This window comes from Chroicocephalus ridibundus, chromosome 8 (genome assembly GCF_963924245.1).
Source record: "Chroicocephalus ridibundus chromosome 8, bChrRid1.1, whole genome shotgun sequence".
Taxonomy (NCBI): domain Eukaryota; kingdom Metazoa; phylum Chordata; class Aves; order Charadriiformes; family Laridae; genus Chroicocephalus; species Chroicocephalus ridibundus.
Genome location: NC_086291.1, coordinates 38385093 through 38407701, shown reverse-complemented (window position 1 = coordinate 38407701; position 22609 = coordinate 38385093).

Sequence of the window (22609 nt, the reverse complement as noted above, 5' to 3'; positions counted from 1 at the left end):
AGTGAGGTGCCCGCTGTGCCCAGTGCTGCCCAGCACAGCAGTGAGTGCGGGCAGGGAAGGGGCTGCTTGCAGACCCCTCAGTGCCAGCCTGGCTAGGGGGACAGCTGGCAGCCACCCCTTCTCTTTGCCCACCTAAGAGCTAACGCTCCCAGCAGCGCTTCCAGACCTGCTACTGAGCACACTTCATACCTGGTTTTGTTGTTTATTCTCCTGGGTTTTGGTGAACCACGAGCATCTAGGATTCCATTTCTCCCTGACGTCTCCCGCTGTCCTCAGGGCAGCCCCTGCCAAGGGGTCCACCTGGGACCCCGGGGGAGGCAATGGGGCTTGGAGCCTTGGAGATCTCTGGGGGGCTGGGTGATCTCCTGAGATCCCACCCAGATCTCATCTTCATCACAGACCACCTTTCTGTGTGCTAGGTCAGACCTGGAGTGGTGTCAGCTCCACGATTGTCGGACCAGCCACATTCTCCAGCACGATACCAGGGTTTGCCGTGTACCTCTGCCCTGTGGTAGTGTAACCAACATGCTTTGATGGGAAAGCCATTTTCCACTTATTTCTCCCCCTTTGGATCATTCGATGAGACTCTGAGCACTTGCCCTTTCCCTTTTCCATCCATCGGGTGAAGCTGCTGCCACGGGAAGGCTGGAACCAGCTGTGGGTCCCCATCAAGAGCCACCACCCCACCGTTTCCCACAGACTTTGGGTATCGCCCTGCCCCAGCAGGTGTGCCAGCATCGCCCCGCTCCCCTGGCTCAGGTTCAAAATGCTGCGACTCAAAACTGTCCCCGGGCTCCCATATGTTATTGTTGAAGTTTCTCAAGCAGTGCTAATCCCTCCCTGGAGCAACGCTGCAGGAAGCAGCTTCCTCCCTGCATCACCATATGCAAGCTGAGTTCAGAGACCACCCCAGAGACCTGGAAAAGGCCAGCTGTGCTGCCAGCTTGAAGGTATCTCCTGTGTCAGCCTGGAGTTTATTAACCTTGTTTGGCACCATGACATCAGAGCACATCTTAAACAAATGGCTTATGCTTCTTGCAAAGCATCGTGACGACCTGTGGCCTGTTCCACCAGCTCCCAGGAACAAACCTCTGGTGACACTGGATGCCAGGTGCCCCAAGCTGGGATTAAAAACAATGCAGGTTATACCACAAGGCTGGAAAAAAAAATCCATTATAAATGCCTTTTCCGTCAGAAAGGTTATTGGGGTGGTGCCTGGAGGCTCACCCATGGTCAGGCACCCTTGTTGCAAGCCCTGCCTGAAGATGCTCAAGCTGCACAGGGAACAGGGGGATATTTTCTTCCCCTGCAGAAGGGAACTGAGGCACAGAAACCCAGTGATTTGGTGACATTTTCCACGTGGTATTTGCCAGAGCTGTGGCTTGAGCTCAGCTCTTCTGTGAGTTGAGCAGCCGGTGCCTGTAGAGGATGAGAGAGGCCAAGATGAGCCCGGAGACAGCGTGCCTGTCCGTGCAGGTGGCGGAGGTGACCGTGTTTGGCCCTGTGCTGAGCCGCCCGGGGTGTGCGGGAAGCCAGCCCACGCCTGGGCTGGGGATGCCGTCAGGCAAGGAGGATGGGCCGAGGGCTTGCCATGCTCAGCAGCATCCCACGACGCTGCCCAACCACAGCCCAGTGGCTCGCAGGTAGCGGGGACCAACCTCGCCATCCTTCAGCGCAGAGGGAGGCGACAGCAGCCCCCACCACCCCACCCCAGCCTCTGTCCCCGCGCCGGCGAGGCACCGCACAGCAGGAGCAGATGGGCAGGAGCAGCCGGCGTCATGCACCGCGGCGGGACATCGCCGGAGACAGGTGGCTCCTCCTGTCGGGCTGGGACCCTGCTGCCCCAGCAGGATGGGGAGCGCTGAGGAGCCCTGAGGGATCGCTGTGAAGGGAGCCGGTGGGATGCATGGCCCACAGGCGAGACACAGGCTTCCCCCCGGGAACACTCTACCCATTATAAAACTCCCTGTTTTCATCCCAGGAATGAGACCCATGGGCTTCATCACCTTTTATAAACTCTCCCACGACCTTTCTGCCCATGTTCCCTTTTTTTTCTGTTTTGCTGGCTGTCCATCTGTCCATCCCCCGCCTTGCCCTGACAGCCCTTTGAGACCAGGCAAAAGCCACCCATGCCTGCTAATCCTGACAATTTCCAATTACATTAAAGCCCATCTAACAAACACATACAGACTGTGCTATGCGCAGATCCAGCCATCAAGGGAGACTGGAAAGCACAGCACTTCAGATATCCAGGGTGCAGCTAAACCACCTGTGGGATGCCGACTTCTAATTTTAAGACCCAATTCTGCTTTCTTTTTCCTCAAAATGAAAAGAGGCCAGTGCCCAACGGGCAGTGCTGGGGAGGAAGCCTTCGCACGCGTGCCCGTACATGGCAGGAGGAAGAAGATGCTCCAAAACGGGATGGCTGAGATGCAGCAGGACAAGAAACCGGGGTGTTCCCCACCGCCCGCTCCTCCTTGTGATCACAACTGCCAGGCTTCCCACCCGGCAAGATGCAAAACACATCCTCCCTGAATCCCTGCATGTGCAGCTTGTGGAGGTGGAGGAAAATTATGAAAGGCTGTCACTCTCTGTCATTGATCTTGTGAAAACCAGGTACAAAACAGCATTATGTCATGAAATGTATTAAAAAAGACTATAAATACCATGACATTATCAAGGTAAAATGCCAGAGACCATTACATTGTTACGGCTTTCTGCTGGAATAAAATCAGTTTCCATTAGAGGTGTGGGTGGCCGCGGTGCCTCTCTGTCCCGCTGCACTTACGGAGAGCTCTTCCCGCGCTATGAACTACAAGTACAGACTAAAACTATCACTTTTATATTTAAAAGAACTAGCACATTAGCTCAAAAATTTGACCTACGTCCACCAGGTCATAGAACAGCGTCAAGCATGCTCTGAAATATGTTAAAAAACCGAGCAAACTCCAAGCTATTTAATGGCAGCCAACTTGGAGACGGTTAAAATGGGAGGATACGTAGGCAATGAGGGGGGTTCGGGAAACTTTGCAGCACCTATTGGTAAGTCACAGGGTTTTTTAAGGCTCGCTGCTGCCAGCATCCCTCCGGAAAAGATGCGCCTGGGTAGGACTGCAAAGGAAAAAGCGTGGTCCTTCAGGAGAAAGGATGGCAAAACCTGGTCTAGCAGGAGGCAGCATCGTGTCTGGTGGAAAACACAGGTTGTTTTCAGGCTTCTGAGAGGAGATAATAGCTGGGGAGTCAGGACAAATAATGATAGCTGGAAAAAAGAGAGCTGAGCAGTGAGGTTTTGCTTAAACTGAAGTGGTGTTTGCTAGCGCTGCCAGGGCTGTAGAGCTCTCACCCGCATTCCTCACTGAGCGAATTTCCTCTACTTCAATGAGTTCAAGGCAGCGACAAATCTTTTAAAATACTTCTTTAGAAGTATTTCTCTAAAATACTCCTTTAAAAGCACTTCTCACATTACACTTAATTTTTTTAAAGCCTCCGTTTTGCAGCTTTCCACTTAGAAACTCAAAAATAATACAGCACCTGGGAGTGAGTTTGTCCTTTTCTGTTGGCATGTCATGGAGGCTTTAAAGGCATCTCTCGGTGGATGCTGTCCCAGCCACACAGGAGAGACATGCTCCGTGGTCCCTCTGCCAGACCTGCGGAGCCGTGGCATCCTCACTGCTCCTTACACCCGGCACCCTGCGAAGCAAAACCACCGCGGCTTGTGCGCTGGGTCTCTCTGTGACAACATTTTCAGGACTTTAACATTTCCTTCTTCTGTTCGCAGCGAAATCACCATTTTGCTCAGCACCCTCTGTGCTGAGGACATTTTCTTGAGGGGCTGCCCGGCCAAGACTTGGCTCAGTGATTAGGTTTCAGGGGCCACTCACTGACTGAGGTGGTTGCTCTGGATTTTCATCACACAGAGCTGTTATGATCACTCTTCGCAGGGCACCCGGCAGGTACCTTTGAGGAAGAAAAGCACAAGCCACGCCAGAGCCCAGCAAAACTCATCTCAGTGAACAGCACCGTGTCTCCAGCTTGTGCCAGGTGGGTCCTTTTTTGCTGCCCGGTTTAACTCCTGATTAGCTCTTTTTTTTTTGCTGGAGTTTAAAAAGTGCCCCATAAAGGCTGAATTTGCGTAGCTTGCAGGCTGCAGGCGGCAGCTCACGGTAGTGCCCCAGCTCGGTAAAGCACCTCCGTGGGATAAATTTTAAGCGTGTGTTCAAGACCATATGCTGAAATTCTTTGCCAGAGCTAAGAATGGATCTGAAGCTGTTGAGAGTTTTACACATTCTTAAGCGATTCCCTGAATCAAGCCCAAACTGGGTTAGCTCACAGCCTACCCCCCTCGGAGCAGGGACCCTGCAGGGATAAAAGGGTCAGGAAATTCTTCTTCCCTCAAAGTGTTGACTTTCCAGCATTAAAAAAATGCTTGGGCTTACCAAATCTTTACATTGAGATTTTCGGTTTGACCAAAAAAATTGAGGGTATAGCAGGTTGAACTAATACAAATAATTGGAAATCCCACAGTAGTACTGCGTCACATCACTGTCGTCCTGTGTCCGTCCTCTCCTGGAGAGCTGGGCTGGCTGGTGGGACTGCATCTGCCCTGGTGCTTCACACATGCTACAGTGCATCCTGACACAGGTGGTCCCACGGGGAAGTAGCGACCTTAGAAGAGACCAGAGGAAGGAAGCACCCATGGCGTAAACCTAAGAGGACCCAACTGGGATTTCTAAATTACCGCATTTTTATGGTTTTTGGGTTTGGATATTTACGTCATGGGGAGGCCAAGGTGGGAGCAGAGAGCAGGGGAAAACCAACCCACAGAGCCACACTGGTGCGTGGCTTCTCCTTCTCCTGCAGGTGGGATGCACAAAATCAGGCCTGCCATGAGGTTGTTCCCAAACCCAAGGGGACCTGCAGGGACAACATCGTCAGCTTGGCCACTGCTCATGTGGGTTTTGAAGTCACTCGACCAATCTGTAATAAAAATAACCAAATGCTACACAGCAGCAAGACCCCTTGCAATTTTGCCTTTGCTTAACTTACTCCGGCTTTTCTGAACACAGAAACATCTGGAGTTAGAAATTAAGGATGAAAATTGTTTTCTTGAGTTTGGTATTGAATGTTTTCTGAGCTGCAGGGGTCCATAATGCAGAAGCTGAGACCTTGAGCATGCTACCACCTCTCAAAATGGATGTCCAGCCTTGTACAATATGAAGGCAATTCCAGGGCAGGAGACCTGATGGTGGATGGCTTTTTTCAGAAAGGGTCTGTCTGAATCCACTCGTGACTGCCTTTCTTATGATCTAAGATTTATTAAAGCCATTAAAAATAAATACTTCAGTTTTGGAACAGACCGTATTGGGGTGGATCGGGATCACGAGAAGGAGTCAAGAGCCTTGCCGTCATGACCAAATCCCACCGTGCCGGCAGTACAGTCAGTGCAGAGCAGCTGCAGGGCTGCTCTGAACTGGGCTGGCTTATGCTGTCCTCCCAGCATCTCCTGGGGTGATGGGAAACATGGGGGAATGAGCAGGACTGGGAGGGATATTGCTTGTCTGGATGGAGCTGAGCCAGTCAGCATGGTCCCATGGGGCTCCTCTCCCCAGCAGATGTGTCATGCTTGGGGCAATATCAGGAGATGTGACCCAAGAGTCATGGAGGTGGTGGCAGGTCCCACTGCAGCATCTCCCCAAGGCACGATGTTCATCCTTGCTTTATGCCGTCGGCTCTACACAGCGATGTGTCCGTGGGTGCCAGCTCCGCTCCGTATTGGTGTGCAGAACCTGCTTGAGCTCATCAGATGCGGTGTGTAGGCAGAACCTCGGCCATCCGACCAGCCAGCTCGGTCTGTGCTTCCACCTTCATGTTCAGCCTGGTGGTGGTTCTCCCAGCAAGTGCTTCCAGAGCCAGCACGGAGAAGTTCTCAGTTTAAACCAGCCCTGAGATGCCAGCACCAAGCACGGGAGCTAAAATGCAGCCTCTGAGGCTTCTGCCAGCGATTTCTGGTACTTTGAGACGCATTTAAAAATTTCAGCCGCTGAGTAATGTTCAAATCTGGAGGCACGCTCGGTAGGTTTACCCCATGCCGCTTGCTGTCCTGTGTCTCCCCAGCCAGCAGCCTCCCCCTCTCCTTGTGAGAACCTGAGGACTTTTGAGGCATTTTGCAACTCAGGAAGAAATGAGAAAGTTTTTAAACTTGCTGTTGGCTGTGGAAGTCCTGCAGCACCACTGCACCACTTCCACATAAAGGTCAGCCGTGGTTTTTTTGGAGCTTCTGCCGAATATTACCTCCTGCAGTACCACATGGCAGGGGATGGAGTGAGCATAACTGGATGTCATGAGACTGTTTTTGACAGGTTTAGATTTCATGCCTTCCAGCTTCACTGGAGCTCATTCCTTAGGAGACAACAGAGCAGAGCAATCTTCACAACGTTTCTGTTGTCTATAGCTTTCTGCTGTCTCCCTTTTCTGAAGACCTTTACAGCAACAGGAATGTGTCTTCAGCAGCAGGATATACAGAAGCCGACTGTCTTTGCTAAAGGATTTTTAGGTCTGAACAGTGAATACCTCGTAGTGCCAGGTCATCACGCAGACTTAAATCCAACGAGTTTAGTCAAACTTCATAGTGCCGCTACAGTGAAAGAGAATTTTCACATTTATTGCAAGAAGAATAGGAAAACACTAGTAATGTCATGCACAGAGACGATTTAAAGGAGTCCCAAAATTGAAGGCTGAACCCCCGTGCAGACTACAACTTCCATTTGCCATCCGAAGTGGCTGGAGCAACACACCTGGAACGAGTGACCCACCAGGGAAGGATAAGAAAAGAATATACAAAAATCATTAAGTCCATGGGTTTTGTCCAGAGAACCTCATATTTGAAAGCCAGCCAAATTTCTTTTCTTCCAGATTTGATCTAGAATAACAACAGATCCGTTTCGCTGAGAGACATAGCCTACTACCCCTGAGAAGTGTACCTGTGCGCCAAATTCATCCCTGTACGCAGGGTGGTCATACGGCCAGAGCTGCTCAGGCGTCTGCTCTTTTTCCATTTGGGAATTTGTTGGAATCAGGTGTGTTGGGGGCACTTGTCTGGGGTTTCTGGATGCCCAGAGTATCTTGGAAGAGTAGCAAAGTCTTGGAAAAGCAGCAAAGAGTAGTGGCGAATATCCACTCTGCATGGGTAGAGCAACTCCGCAGCAGGACCAAAGGAAATTTTGCAATTTGAACCACAGAGGGACTTTGTGAAGAGCCCAGGACCACAAGCTTCTGAGGAGAGGCACCACACCAAATTCAGCTCTCCAAAGCTATAGAGGGGTGATCGCCGGCAGTGAAGTTACCCTGCGTTAAGAAGCTGGTGCATCTCGAGGAAGGCCAAGTCACTGATCGAACACACGCTGTCCTCCGCCGCAGGAGCCAACCAAGAGAGATGAACACCAGGCAGCTCATCAGGGAATAACAGCAACAGGGTTAAAGATGCTCTTTGCCCTTGCAACGCTTTGCGCGGCTGAGGGATAGGACCTTAAGCTGTGGTTACACGTGGTTGTCTGTCACCCTCTAAGGATGCATTAACCTTAGTATTAATGTACAGGGTCTTAACTGCAGAGAAAGCAACACTGAAGAGGTTAAGAAGGGCCTGAACCCTCTGTCCACCCTTTGAGCAAAAAATATAGGCTAAATTAATTATAAATGGAGTAGTAAAACACCAAAAGCGGAAGCATGTAGAAGAAGGACAGAAGAGGATGAAGCAGTGAACAGCCTTTGCCCTGTAAACAGGAGATAAAAATAGGGCGACAAGATGTCATCAATCTGAGGGTTATTTTCAAAACATCACGTCCAAAAAAGCCTTGGACTGACCTTTTAGGGGTGAGATAGCAAGTGTTAAACAGAGGCGGCACCGAGAGGGACTCCCAAGGATGTGAGCGCTGCCCGTGCGGGCGGCAGGCAGAAGAGCTGGGTCGGGCAGAGGAGCCAGGGCTGCTGCACCGTGTCCCTTGGCTCGGGGACTTCACAGCTTTTGTTACTGTACATGGCGACGGGAATTCTTCTGTCTTGTTAGAGGGCTGCTTCTGGATACAGAGACTCGTTCGAGCACGTCTAGCAGGGGACACGTACCCTAACGGAAACAGTTGTAGAATTTATTATTCCCCTTTCTCTGGAGAACGTCCCCGTACATAGCCAAACCTGCCCCATTGTTCTTTGGATCTTTTCTCAACGCTTGCCTTTCTTGCATCACCTACAAGACTCGCAGACGGAGGTGGCTGCTGTGAAGCTGCAGGTGCTGAGCAGGACCGAGCCCTTGCTGTTTTACTCCCTCTGTCCATAGGCTGTACCTGGTGGTCGATTTTGGTGGGAAGCCCTTGGGACGGGGCCATCAACCTGTTCTGTGGCTGCAGCTTGTGCTTTGGCCCCACTCCTGCACCTCCTAGGAGACACATCAGTAGCATTTATTTTTTAAGTACAATGATCTACACTATCCCCTGTGGGAACATTAACAGGAAGAGGCTGTGCAGTGCCAAAAATCCCATTCTCCTTCAGTACTCCCCAGCGGAATTTTCTTAGAGTCACTCTATTGGGGTAGAAACTCCCTGGAGGAGTTTCTCTGGGATATTAACACTTTGCATCCTCTAAGTGTGACTCGCTTTCAGCCACTGGCATTGCAGAAGAGCAGCACGACAGTGTTTTGTGGGTGCCCAGTAAAAAACACTGGTTTGTTTTGCGTCAAAGTGGGTATCTCCCAGGCCACATCTTCTGCTCCAGCATGGACCTTGGGCCCAGCTGAGATGCCAGTGAGCATCCCATCCGAGGAACGCAGTATCCGTGGTTAGAGAAATAAAGGCGTGTGTAGGAAGGGTGGACACTTACTGTGATGTGAGGAAGAGGAGAGCTGTGAAGAAGAAAGTGGTAGGATAAAATGTATTTTCTCCCTGAAGAGGTCAGAGCGTTCTCTGGGAGGGAGAGCCGGAGAGCCCAGCACGCCCATCCGCCCAGAGAAGCATGTCCTTGAAAGGCTGAAGGGTGGCTGAAGGAGGCTACAGAGAGCTCTGGGGAGAGGGAAGGAGCAAGCCAAAGCCCAAGGCAGAAACTGGAACTTTTAGAGCCGTGAGCTCCCGGAAAACAGCTGGAAGAGACCACATGAGCCCTTTTGGGAGGCTAGTGGTGCTCAGCAAAGGTGGTAGCACGCTCTCCACTGCGAAATCCCAGGGATAATCCAGTGGTCTGTCTCCGGCCAGGCATGCCTTGCTTGTTCTTCAGGCAGAGCCGGCTGCAGATCTGAGCCGTGGAGGGAGTACGGGGCTTTCCCTCCCCACTGCACACACAGAGACACAATCCCAGGCTCAGCAGGGTCTGGGCTTGTTCTCATTTAATGGCATTTTAACCATGCCTCACTCTAATCTTTGCCCTTTCAGCCTCACAGATCCTTGGCCAGCAGACAGGAAGCTCCCAATAAGCTTTTAATTGTGTATGTAGCCTTGTTGTTGTGATGGCTGCTGCCCGTACTGGTAAATGATGTCCTTAACCCTGCAGTGGGGGTGGGAAGCAGGGTAAAAAAACCCTCTTGACAAACAAGCCGGGATTTTATTACAGCTTGTGTCACATCAGAGCTGAGTCACTGCCAGGTACAGACAGTGACTGTGAGTCACCAGCGTGCCCCAGTTCACCAGCAAATCCGAAGCCCCACTGCCCGGTGCCCAGCCCAGCGCTCCCTGGCAGCGCCCAGGTTCCTTCGCCGGTGCCTGTGGATGCCCCTGCAGCTCTTGCAGCCCGGCTGCCAGGCTTCAGTGGTTGGCCTTGCCCCTCGCTTCAGCTCTCCCCGCTGAGGAGACGCTGGGCAGACCTTGGCTCTGGCAGAGGTCCACACCACCCACACACGTCAGGAGGGCTGGACTGCAGCCTTGCTCCAAGGGTGCTGGGCAATGCAAGTTCCTCTGGATCCAGCTGTCTCCTGCAGAAGCTGTGGAGGCTTTGCTGTGCCTGAAGCTGGGCTGCAGAGGGTGCGGAGCCCCGGAGATGCTGGGAGGGCTGGAGCCCCTCTGTTGTGAGGACAGGCTGAGAGAGTTGGAGGGGTTCAGCCTGGAGAAGAGAAGGCTCCGGGGAGACCTTCCAGCCCCTTCCAGTCCCTAAAGGGGCTCCAGGAAAGCTGGGGAGGGACTCTGGAGCAGGGATGGCAGCCATGGGACAAGAGGGAACAGTTTTAAACTGGAAGAGGGGAGATTTAGATGAGATATTGGGAAGAAATTCTTGGCTGTGAGGGTGGTGAGGCCCTGACCCAGGTTGCCCAGAGAAGCTGTGGCTGCCCCATCCCTGGAGGTGTTCAAGGCCAGGTTGGAGCGGGCTTGGAGCAACCTGGTGTGGTGGGAGGTGTCCCTGCCCAGGGCAGGGGGTTGAACTAGATGGCCTTTAAAAGTGCCCTCCAACACAAACTATTCTATGATCCTATGATCCTAAATCCCTGCAGAAAGGTAAACTAGCATCTGTTCGGTCCTCTAAAACCCCGTCATAAGGGACCCTGCCTCTCTCTTGGTTCATTACCCCGGCTGCAATTTGCACCTCCTCCCCAACTGACCAGACAAGGCTGTGACGATGTGTGCCCCCCCAGGGTCCCCTCAGCTTCGGAGCCAGCACCTCGCCACTTCATAAATGGAAATTTTTTTAATTGAGAACTTGATAAAAGATCTATTTCCACTTGCTGGGCTGGTGAAGGCAGCGTGCATTGAGGCCGGTGTGTCTGTGAGAAGAGGGCCTAGCAGCGGTAGCACTCCATGTTTCTGATTGTTGTTATAATCTGTTGATTTTTAATCAGTAAAATTAATCCCAAGAGAAAAACATGCTTTCACCCACAGCAGGTGCCTGAATGGCCACGTGACGCTGCTGCAGCATGAGCAGTGTGCGCAGTGCAAGCAGTGTGAGCAGTGAGCAGTGACAGCAGTGGGAGCAGTGACAGCAGTGTGTGCAGTGCGAGCAGCGTGAGCACTGACAGCAGTGAGCAGTGGGAGCAGTGACAGCAGCGTGAGCAGTGACAGCAGTGAGCAGTGACAGCAGTGTGAACAGTGACAGCAGTGTGTGCAGTGCAAGCAGCGTGAGCACTGACAGCAGCGTGAGCAGCGTGAGCAGCAAGCAGTGACAGCAGTGTGAGCAGTGACAGCAGTGTGAGCAGTGCGAGCAGTGAGCAGTGACAGCAGTGTGAGCAGTGACAGCAGTGGGCAGTGACAGCAGCCTGGGCAGTGACAGCAGTCTGAGCAGTGAGAGCAGTGGGAGCAGTGACAGCAGCGGGAGCAGTGGGAGCAGTGACCAGTGGGAGCAGTGTGAGCAGTGTGAGCAGTGAGAACAGTGTCAGAAGTGAGAGCAGTGAGCAGTGAGAGCAGTGTGAGCAGTGCGAGCAGTGACCAGTGACAGCAGTGTGAGCAGTGCGAGCAGCGAGCAGTGACAGAAGTGTGAGGCGTGACAGCAGTGTGAGCAGTGAGAGCAGTGACAGCAGTGTGAGTAGTGGGAGCAGTGAGCAGTGTGAGCAGTGTGAGCAATGAGAACAGTGGGAGCAGTGACAGCAGTGTGCGCAGTGCAAGCAGCGTGAGCAGTGACAGCAGCGTGAGCAGTGTGAGCAGTGAGCAGTGACAACAGTGGGAGCAATGACAGCAGTGGGAGCAGTGACTGCAGTGACAGCTGTGTGAGCAGTCACCAATGACAGCAGTGGGAGCAATGAGAGCAGTGGGAGTAGTGACAGCAATGAGAGCAGTGGGAGCAGTGACAGCAGCGGGAGCAGTGAGATCAGTCTGAGAAGTGAGAGCAGTGAGCAGTGACAGCAGAGTGAGTAGTGTAAGCAGTGACCAGTGACAGCAGTGTGAGCAGTGCGAGCAGTGACAGCAGTGTGAGCAGTGTGAGCAGTGAGAGCAGTGGGAGCAGTGACAGCAGCGTGAGCAGTGCGAGCACTGAGCAGTGACAGCAGTGGGAGCAGTGACAAAAGTGTGCGCAGTGCAAGCAGCGTGAACAGTGGCAGCAGCGTGAGCAGCGTGAGCAATGACAGGAGTGGGAGCAGTGAGAGCAGTGCGAGCAGTGAGCAGTGACAGCAGTCTGAACACTGACAGCAGTGTGAGCAGTGAGCAGTGACAGCAGCGTGAGCAGCGTGAGCAGCGTGAGCAGTTAGCAGTGACAGCAGCGTGAGCAGTGAGCAGTGAGAGCAGTGAGCAGTGACAGCAGTGGCAGCAGTGACAGCACTGTGAGCAGTGGGAGCAGTGACAGCAGTGGGAGCAGTGCAAGCAGCATGAGCAGTGTGAGCAGTGTGAGCAATGTGTCAGCAGTGAGAGCAGTGAGCAGTGATAGCAGTGGGAGCAGTGACAGCAGTGAGAGCAGTGCGGGCATTGAGCAATGACAGCAGTGGTAGCAGTGCGAGCAGTGAGCAGTGGGAGCAGTAGGAGCAGTGCGAGCAGTGAGCAGTGCCAGCAGTGGGAGCAGTGAGAGCAGTGGGAGCAGCGAGAGCAGTGGGAGCAGTGACCAGTGACAGCAGTGATAGCAGTGTGAGCAGTGCCAGCAGTGAGCAGTGCCAGCAGTGGGAGCAGTGAGAGCAGTGGGAGCAGCGAGAGCAGTGGGAGCAGTGACCAGTGACAGCAGTGATAGCAGTGTGAGCAGTGCCAGCAGTGAGCAGTGACAGTAGTGGGAGCAGTGAGAGCAGTGGGAGCAGTGACAGCAGTGGGAGCAGTGGGAGCAGTGACCAGTGACAGCAGTGTGAGCAGTGGGAGCAATGAGAGCAGTGTGAGCAGTGCGAGCAGTGAGCAGTGACAGCAGTGTAAGCAGTGCCAGCAGTGATAGCAGTGTGAGCAGTGGTAGCAGTGACAGCAGTGTGAGCAGTGACAGCAGCGTGAGCAGTGTGAGCAGTGAGCAGTGAGAGCAGCGTGAGCAGTGTGAGCAGTGAGAGCAGTGAGCAGTGACAGCAGCGTGAGCAGTGTGAGCAGTGAGCAGTGACAGCAGCATGAGTAGTGTGAGCAGCGTGAGCAGTGAGCAGTGACAGCAGCGTGAGCAGTGTGAGCAGCGTGAGCAGTGAGCAGTGAGAGCAGTGAGCAGTGACAGCAGTGTGAGCAGTGACAGCAGTGAGAGCAGTGAGAGCAGTGAGCAGTGACAGCAGCGTGAGCAGTGTGAGCAGCGTGAGCAGTGAGCAGTGAGAGCAGTGAGCAGTGACAGCAGTGTGAGCAGTGAGAGCAGTGAGAGCAGTGAGAGCAGTGAGCAGTGACAGCAGTGGGAGCAGTGCAAGCAGCGTGAACAGTGACAGCAGTGTGAGCAGTGTGTCAGCACTGAGAGCAGTGAGCAGTGATAGCAGTGGGAGCAGTGACAGCAGTGAGAGCAGTGTGGGCATTGAGCAATGACAGCAGGGGGAGCAGTGCGAGCAGTGAGCAGTGACAGCAGCATGAGCAGTGTGAGCAGTGCGAGCAGTGAGACCAGTCACAGCAGTGTGAGCAGTGGGAGCAATGAGAGGAGTGTGAGCAATGAGAGGAGTGGGAGCAGTGACAGCAGCATGAGCAGTGAGAGCAGTGTGAGCAGTGACAGCAGTGAGCAGTGACAGCAGTGTGAGCAGTGCGAGCAGTGAGATCACTGTGAGCAGTGGGAGCAGTGAGCAGAGAGTAGTGACAGAGGGAGAAGTGAGAGCAGTGTGAGCAGTGACAGCAGTGGGAGCAGTGACAGCAGTGTGAGCAGTGGGAGCAATGAAAGGAGTGAGAGCAGTAACAGCAGCATGAGCAGTGTGAGCAGTGAGAGCAGTGACAGCAGTGTGAGCAGTGGGACCAGTGACAGCAGTGGGAACAGTGACAACAGTGTGAGCAGTGCGAGCAGTGAGAGCAGCGACAGCAGTGTGAGAAGTGAGAGCAGTGTGAGCAGTCACAGCAGTGTGAGCAGTGAGAGCAGTTTGAGCAGTGACAGCATTGGAAGCAGTGACAGCAGTGACAGCAGTGCGAGCAGTGAGCAGTGACAGCAGTGGGAGCAGTGACAGCAGTAACCAGTGACAGCAGGGTGAGCAGTGTGAGCAGTGCGAGCAGTGAGACCAGTCACAGCAGTGGGAGCAGTGGGAGCAATGAGAGGAGTGGCAGCAATGAGAGGGGTGGGAGCAGTGACAGCAGCAGGAGCAGTGAGAGCAGTGACAGCAGTGAGCAGTGCCAGCAGTGTGAGCAGTGCGAGCAGTGAGATCCGTGTGAGCAGTGGGAGCAGTGAGCAGAGAGCAGTGACAGCAGTGGGAGAAGTGAGAGCAGTGTGAGCAGTCACAGCAGTGTGAGCAGTGAGAGCAGTTTGAGCAGTGACAGCAGTGGGAGCAGTGGGACCAGTGACCAGTGACAGCAGTGTGAGCAGTGAGAGCAGCGACAGCAGTGTGAGAAGTGAGAGCAGTGTGAGCAGTCACAGCAGTGTGAGCAGTGGGAGCAGTTTGAGCAGTGACAGCAGTGGAAGCAGTGAGATCAGTCTGAGCAGTGGGAGCATTGACCAGTGACAGCAGTGGGAGCAGTGTGAGCAGTGACAGCAGTGACAGCAGTGGGAGCAGTGTGAGCAGTGACAGTAGTGTGAGCAGTGTGAGCAGTGACAGCAGTGTGAGCAGTGCGAGCAGTGACTGCAGTGTGAGCAGTGAGATCAGTGTGAGCAGTGACAGCAGTGAGAGCAGCGCGAGCAGTGAGATCAGTGCGAGCAGTGACAGCAGTGAGAGCAGTGACAGCAGTGAGAGCAGTGAGATCAGTGTGAGCAGTGACAGCAGTGAGAGCAGTGAGAGCAGTGAGAGCAGTGACAGTAGTGTGAGCAGTTTGAGCAGTGCGAGCAGTGAGCAGTGACAGCAGTGGGAGCGCTGCAAGCAGTGAGCAGTGGGAGCAGTGGGAGCAGTGAGAGCAGTGAGCAGTGACAGCAGCGTGAGCAGTGAGAGCAGTGAGCAGTGACAGCAGTGTGAGCAGCACACTGGACATCCTCCCCTGCTGCAGCAGGAGCGTCTTCTCAGGCCATGGAGCTGCCACAGCACCAATAAACCAGTGTGCATGGAGCAAACACACCCCCATCCACCCACCACTGCCCCCGCCGGGCGGCTGATGCTGCTTTGGGGTGGCCTTGCTGGAAGATCATCCCGAGCACTGCCCTGCCCTGCTGAGCATCCCCAAGAGCCCACCCGGTGCTTCCCAAATGAGCATCAAGACCTAATGGAAATGGCCAAAACGACAGGTGGAGGACGCTGGATGGCCAGAGGGAGCCGTGCAGGGAACAGGGCTATCATGAGAAGTCCCCAGCGTGGATGGCGGGTCAGACAGGGAAGAGCTTTGTCATCTCCTGGTGGGTGGCCGCTGGCTGGTTGGCCTGGAACTGATTTGGTGATTTTGGGCCATTTCCTAATGGCAAATGTTCACAGCTGAATTGGCAGATAGTGCTGTCTGTGCCGGAGCTCAGGGAGAAGGCAGAGTGTGGCCGCGCTGCCCAGGCTCTGTGTTTAAGTGTAATGGGGATCTTTTCCTCTAGCAGTGCCCAGCGCCTGTGCTGGGAACAAATGGATGCTCTCTTCCTGTGGGCTGTCAGGCTAGCATCTCCCAAAGTTTTACTTTTACTAGAAGTCCTTTTAAAAAGAAAGCAGACAAAAGGAAACAATAAACCTCTTGAAAATTTCAAGGAAAAGAAGGGCAATTTAACACAGAGTTAATAAAGGCAATGAATAATGTGCCAAGTAGCCGGGGGGCAGACATGGCATGAAGCTATCACTTGAAGTCTTTGCATCCTTCTTTCCTAACTCACCTTCTGTGAGCATCACCCCATCTCCTGCCCTCATCCCTCCATGACACGGCGCCTTTTAAATCAAAAGTGCCCAAGCACTTCCCATTCTGTGTGCAGAAATCACCTCGCTCGGTCCCAAAATACATCTGTGAACGTGGGAGGAGTATGGCAGCATGCGCTAATTAACATTACACAACAGCTCAGGACCAGAAGCGAAGGATAAACTTGGTGCTGGATTGAAAATAAGCTGGGGTGTGTAGGACGAACCAGCCAAGCTGGAATTCAGCCATGAGCTCCTCAGCCCCATGTGTGCAAGCGATCTGGCGCTGTGGTTTTTACTTCATTGTGGAAAGTCGCAGTCCTGGCCCGGCAGCGCCAGCCAACGCTGGACTGAGCGATGGGCTGGATCTTGACTCAACGCCTCTGACAGCAGCACCTTCTTAACGTCTTCATATTTCCAGGAAACCTTGGAAGGGGGCCCAGTCTGCCAGACGGACTTTTTAGAAATTGGGAAACCAATCATAGTTTGAGAAAATCGTATTAGTGCCTCTCCGCAGACACGGTCCATGCATACGCGTGAGTCACTCCTAGCAACCCAGAAACCTGTTTGCACCAGTGCAAACGTCACGCTCGCGCCAGCCCCGCTCAGCAGCAGGGGCTTCCAGCACACAGAGAGCCCTACCCGTGACTAACAGCTCTGTGTTCAGCAGCCTCAGCAACACCAGCGATGCTCCTCTGGTCCCCAAAGGTTTTCCCTCCTGTCCCTCCGCCGCTGTCAAAGCTCTTTTGCTAAGGATAGTCCTGACTGAAGCTGCCTCTCCCACAGGGAGGGAAGGAGGTGCTGGCCATGAAAGCTTTAAGCTCATTAGCTGCCACTGGAACGGATAATTAGGTTGATTTGTGCAGGAAGCACAGTGGGAGCAGCCTTTCTTCTTTAGGCACCATCAACAGAGAAGGGAGGACTCCCGTCTCCCCTCCGGGTGCAGGATTAAGGAAAAGTATTGAGGAAGAAAGAGCATGTTGAATACCAGTTACACTGGGGATATCTCTGGGAGGCTCCAGAGTCCTCCATGACATAGGAAGGGACTGGAGAGGAGCACAAAGTAAAGGGTTGTCTCTGGTTGGTCTCCAGGTCCATGCCGGGACTGTAGGTGAGGAAGGAGGATGGTGGGGTGGTGGGACTAGCCTGGGTTGGGCTGGCTTGCACCACATCTCCTGCACCAACCATCCTGCACGATCTACCATGGGCTTCTGATCGCAGCTCGTAGCTCCATCAGTACAGAAAATAATCCAGTTGCAGAAGTTACAATGGTGAGCCACCACGAAGAGCCCCGCTCCTGGCACAGGCGGGCAGCCGCAGGGGCTGCAGCATGGCTGACCTCGCTGGGCGTCCCGCAGGACCTTGACCCGCTCCCTGCCCCACGGGCACCGGGCAGGTGGGACACTGGCATGGGGTGTCCTGCAGCGTGGGCAGCAATGGGGCAGCAACGTGGAACCGAGTGCTCAGCACCTGCTTTCTGACAGGCGCTGAATATTCTTTGAGCCTCCCCAGGTGGGACCAGACCCCGAACCCCATCCTCTGCTTTCACTGAGCCTCCCAGGTGGGACCAGACCCCAAACCTTATTTTTCTCTCCAGATAAGAACATATAATCAGTTAAGTTAAAACTGATTATCACTAGCAAAAACAGAGAGTGGAAATCTGGTACTGGTCTATGGCTTTACTCCTAATCCCAATAGATTTGTGGGGTTTGAGGCAAAGGAGTGTTTCCTGCCCACACCTCTAGCAAAACTTCTCTCCTGCTCATCCAAAAAGCTCCTGCCAAAACTGTGGCTAGTACAGCAAAGGCACCACGCCATGGGAGCCCGTCATGCAAGGGCCACGTGTCTTCTCCTGTGACACTGTCCTCGTCCCCATAGGATGCTCCTGGCACAGGCTGTTTTCCTTCCTGCGCCGGGGGAGAACAATACGGGGTTCTCGGCTGCACAGGGATGTTGTGAGGCTTTTCTAGAAAAGGCTGCGAAGGGAACATGGCGAGGTAATTGGGGAAGATGAGACTAATCTCATTTTTTTGTTGTGAAAGGGGTGTGAAGAAGAGAAAAGGAGATGTGATGGTAAATTACCATCAGGGCTGCTATAGTAACACGGCTGTAAAGATTGCCTAGTTGGCCTCCTTGGGGCTATAGAAAGCTCTTCAGATGGTTCTGTAGTTTTCCACTTTCTCCTGACGCAGGCTGGCCAGGGCTGCCTCGTGCTTTCTGACCGCGCTGTGGCTGTCAGTCCTTCCCGCGCGCCCATTGCCACCCTCGCCCAGCCCTGCTGTGGGCAGAGCTGCCTCCACAGGGAATCGCTGCTGCAGAAGAGGAGCAGCAGAAGGAAGTGACTGAGCCTCAGGGACGTTTGTTAACCTTTCTCTCTTCCATCCCCCTAGATAGTTTCAGGGAAGGACCTTTACTCACTTAGTTACTTCTTGTTTCTCTCTCATTGCCCGTGCGAACCTCATAAAGTTCAACCAGGCCAAGTGCAAGGTCCTGCACGTGGGTCGGAGCAATCTCAAGCACAAATCCAGGCTGGGTAGAGAATGGATGGAGAGCAGCCCTGAGGAGAAGGACTTGGGTGTGTTGGTGGATGAGAAGCTCGATATGTCCTGGCGATGTGCACTGGCAGCCCAGAACCCCCCCGCAGCCTGGGCTGCATCCCCAGCAGTGTGGGCAGCAGGGCGAGGGGGGGGATTCTGCCCCTCTGCTCCATTCTGTGAGACCCCCCTGCAGTGCTGCCTCCAGCTCTGGGGCACCAACAGCAGAAGGACACAGAGCTGTTGGAGCGGGGCCAGAGGAGGCCCCGGAGACGCTGGGAGGGCTGTAGCCCCTCTGCTGGTGAGGACAGGCTGAGAGAGCTGGGGGGGTTCAGCCTGGAGAAGAGAAGAGAAGGCTCTGGGGAGATCTTAAAGCCCCTTCCAGTATCTGCAGGGGGCCTACGAGAAAGCTGGGGGGAGACTTTCCAAGGGCACGTAGTGATAGGATGAGGGATAATGGTTTCAAACTGGAAGAGGGAAGATTTATATGAGATCTGAGGAAGAAATTTTTCATTCTGAGGGTGGTGACCCCTGGCCCAGGTTGCCCAGAGAAGCTGTGTGCCTCATCCCTGGAGGGGTTCAAGGGCAGAGGACTTGGAGCAACCTGGTCTGGTGGGAGGTGTCCCTGCCCAGGGCAGGGTGGTGGAACCGGATGAACTTTAAGGTCCCTTCCAACTCTAACCATTCTACAATTCTGTGATTTATTACCTCTACTCGCTTATTTCCCCACAGGGCATCAGCTAAGAAGAGCAGGGCCTCAGACAAGCCAGCTGGCGAACACCAGCCTCCCCAGTGCAGCACAGGTCCAGGACAGGGTCCAGCCCAGTCCCAGGCCACATGCAGCCAGAGCAGCCCGTGGACAGTGTGACGCCCTGACCCAAGCCCTGTCTGAGCCCCTTTGCCCCGACAGCTCCTGTGGACCCCAGCGTGCTCACGGGCAGGCAATCCCCTGCGAAAGGGCTGGGGCCAGCAGAGGGATGTGTGAGACAGGAGTCAGAGGGGGGAGCATCCCTTGCCACAACCGTGTGGCTCCCCAAGAGTCGTCTCCCATCCCCAAAGGGGACAGTTTCCCTCCTCTTTTTAAAGGAAAGCCCCAAACTTCCAAGAAGCAGTACAACGGCCCCAGTCTGAAGTGCTACCAGATGCCTCAACTGAGACAATGGAAAGCACAGGAAAGAACTTCTTTCCTCCAATCTGACATCAAGCTGCTTGAGCTCGTCTCTTATGCATGGACCATTTATATGTCTAAGCAGTTCTCCAGCCCTCATGGCTGAAGAGCAGGCTGCTCTCCTCTGCGTGCTCAAGAGCCAGCCTTGTTTTCAGCACAGTCAAGCTCTGGGTCAGGTGCAGTGCTTAAGTGTATTTGTTGGATAAACTAGATTTAACAGGATTTCTGACTCCAGGGACCACTCATGAACCCCTGTCCTCTCCCAGCACTCACATTTCATTCTTCCTCAACACTAGCTTAATATACATGGAGGCGTCTGTATTTTATGTCTTTGTTTCTTTGAGGTTCGCTGGCATGGAGAAATGCTAATGTTTCATTTCAGCAGGAGGGAGAATGTGTTAACAGCCAAACCCCACAAAGCAGCCCAGGATAATTTAGTAAAAACAAAAGGCTGGTGTGAATTCTGCCATAAAAAAATTGAAATCAGTAGGTGTGCTGGCCTGCAGCTTCAAGCGTTTAAGACTTTTCAGTTATACGCTGTAAGTCCATAGAAGTAGTTGGTCTTATTCTTTATTAAAATAGCACCTAAGGTGTAGCTTTATTTCAGATGAGACAGATGTCTCTGTGCCGAAGAGCTTAGGGTCTTCTAGATGTGCCGCAATATATGAAAATGAGCATGAGTGAAGTAAGATTTGGGGAACCGAACATGTCTCACAGCAAATGAGGCCACACGGTTTCTCAGGTGCAGGAAAGCACCAACACTTGTTATCCCCTGGTCCAACACGTGCATGCAGCCCCCAGCAGCTCCCATCAGCAGCACGCTGTTTCCCCAGCATCCCCACAGAGCCATGCAGCCCGTCCTGCGAGTGGGCTGAGTGGGGTCTGGAGAAGAGGTGATTTGCCCACGGTCACTCCATGCACTGAGAGATGTGGGGATTAGAAGATGTGTTCTGCAAGTCCCACTCCACCCCTTCACCCCCTCTCCCCAGACCATGCTCACACCTGCAGAGTCACCAGCTCCACGAGCGTCTTTGGGGCCTGTTCTGATCACCCTGGTGGTTGGCTGGGCTGGGGGCAGAATCATGCCTGCCCTGCCAAATAGTATGTGAAAACCTTAGCTGTAAGGATTTGGTAAAAGTAACTGAATACCCATGCAGTGGCTGGTTTTCAGTTTCTTTCCTTCGAGTCTTTGGCACAGGAGGAATCCAGGCAGCCGTCAGTGGGGCCACTTACCAGAGTGGGCATTGAGCCAGTCAGGGTCAACGTCAAACCCTCATTAGCCAAGAGGCTCTTGAAAGCATCAGTAGAGAAGCAAAAGACTCACGAAACTGTTCACTTCTTATTAAAAGATGAAGAAAAAAGAGGATAAATTAAATAATAAAAGGTGTTATTTAAAAGTGTGTGTGCTGGAACTAAATTCCCCCCTGCGGCGGGTCCCTGCCAGCAGCTTTGCTCCAAGCACAGCCCAGACTCACTTTCAGGGACACACTCTCCGGAGATAAAAAGGATCTGCTGCGGTCTGAAGTCTGGGAAAGCAAGGAGCTGCAAAACCAGGAGGGCAGCTCCATTTACTCCTCTCCTGGGGCGCTGGTGTTATGGGCTGTAGTACACCAGAGGTGGACCTGCTGAGAAAACATATGGGCTAGTGTTTGTCAAAACAAAAGAAGCGTGGCCAGCAGGTTGAGGGGCGTGATTCTGCTCCACTCTGGTGAGACCCCACCTGGAGTACTGCGTCCAGCTCTGGAGTCCTCAGCACAAGAAGGACATGGAGCTGTTGGAGTGGGTCCAGAGGAGGGACATGAAGATGATCAGAGGGCTGGAGCACCTCTGCTGTGAGGACAGGCTGAGAGAGCTGGGGGGGCTCAGCCTGGAGAAGAGAAGGCTCTGGAGAGACCTTAGAGCCTCTTCCAGTATCTGAAGGGGGCCTACAGGAAAGCTGTGGAGGAACTCTGGATCATGGAGAGTACTGATGGGACAAGGGGGAATGGTTTTAAGCTGAAAGAGGGGAGATTTAGATGAGATATTAGGAAGAAATTCTTTCCTGTGAGGGTGGTGAGGCACTGGCCCAGGTTGCCCCGAGAAGCTGTGGCTGTCCCATCCCTGGAGGGGTTCAAGGCCAGGCTGGACAGGGCTTGGAGCAACCTGGGCTGGTGGGAGGTGTCCCTGCCCGGGGCAGGGGGGTTGGAACTAGAAAGGAGAGGAGAGGAGAGGAGAGGAGAGGAGAGGAGAGGAGAGGAGAGGAGAGGAGAGGAGAGGAGAGGAGAGGAGAGGAGAGGAGAGGAGAGGAGAGGAGAGGAGAGGAGAGGAGAGGAGAGGAGAGGAGAGGAGAGGTTTGTGTGTCCCATTGGATGTGAAACATAACTCTGGGGTCCTGCAGGGAGATAACGTCAGAGCCTGATGAAGGTTGCCTGAGGTCAGTCACACAAGCCTCCCAAGAGGCAATCCTCATGTCCCTGTCTGCCAAGATGCTTCCAAGAAGGACACCACCAGGTGACCACTGAAAATTTGTTCCAGCACAGGAACACAAGTGCAGAGCCACCACTGGAGCCCAGGCGAGGACGTTGAGACCTGCTGTAAAACCTCTTGATTTATGGGAGCTGTGTCGGAGCCCAAGAGGCTCCCTGGCAGCTGTAGGCCACCTTATGCATTTCAGACAGCTGAAGAAGGAACATCCCCTGGCTCCGACGTCGAGTTTGTTTACTCCCTCCTCCAGTTACACATCTCAGGTGGAGTACATCCATCATCGGGAGCGAGACCAGTGCCTACAAAGCGGGCAAAGCTGTAACCAGAAACTGTCTCATGGAGAGGGGGGATCACAGTCCACAGCTCAGACTCCATTACACTGCTCTGTGATTTTCTTCCGTTCTTCTGCAAGTAGAGGAAGGCTCCTGCCTTCTGACGGGAAGTTCTGCAGGCATAAACCTCAGCTGTGACCAGACCTGAACTCCCAGTAGGCACATGTGCCCTCACACAGGATAACACCATCGCTCTGGGAGGCAGCCAGTGCTCTCGGACTTTTGTGCTGTGACTGAAGAAATTGCTCTTTGCCACAGAGCTCACCTGGCCTGGGTTCAAGAGGAAGTGGCTCTCCCAGGCTGCTGCTCCTCAGCACGCAGACCACAACGGTACAGACACACCTCGGAAGGAGGA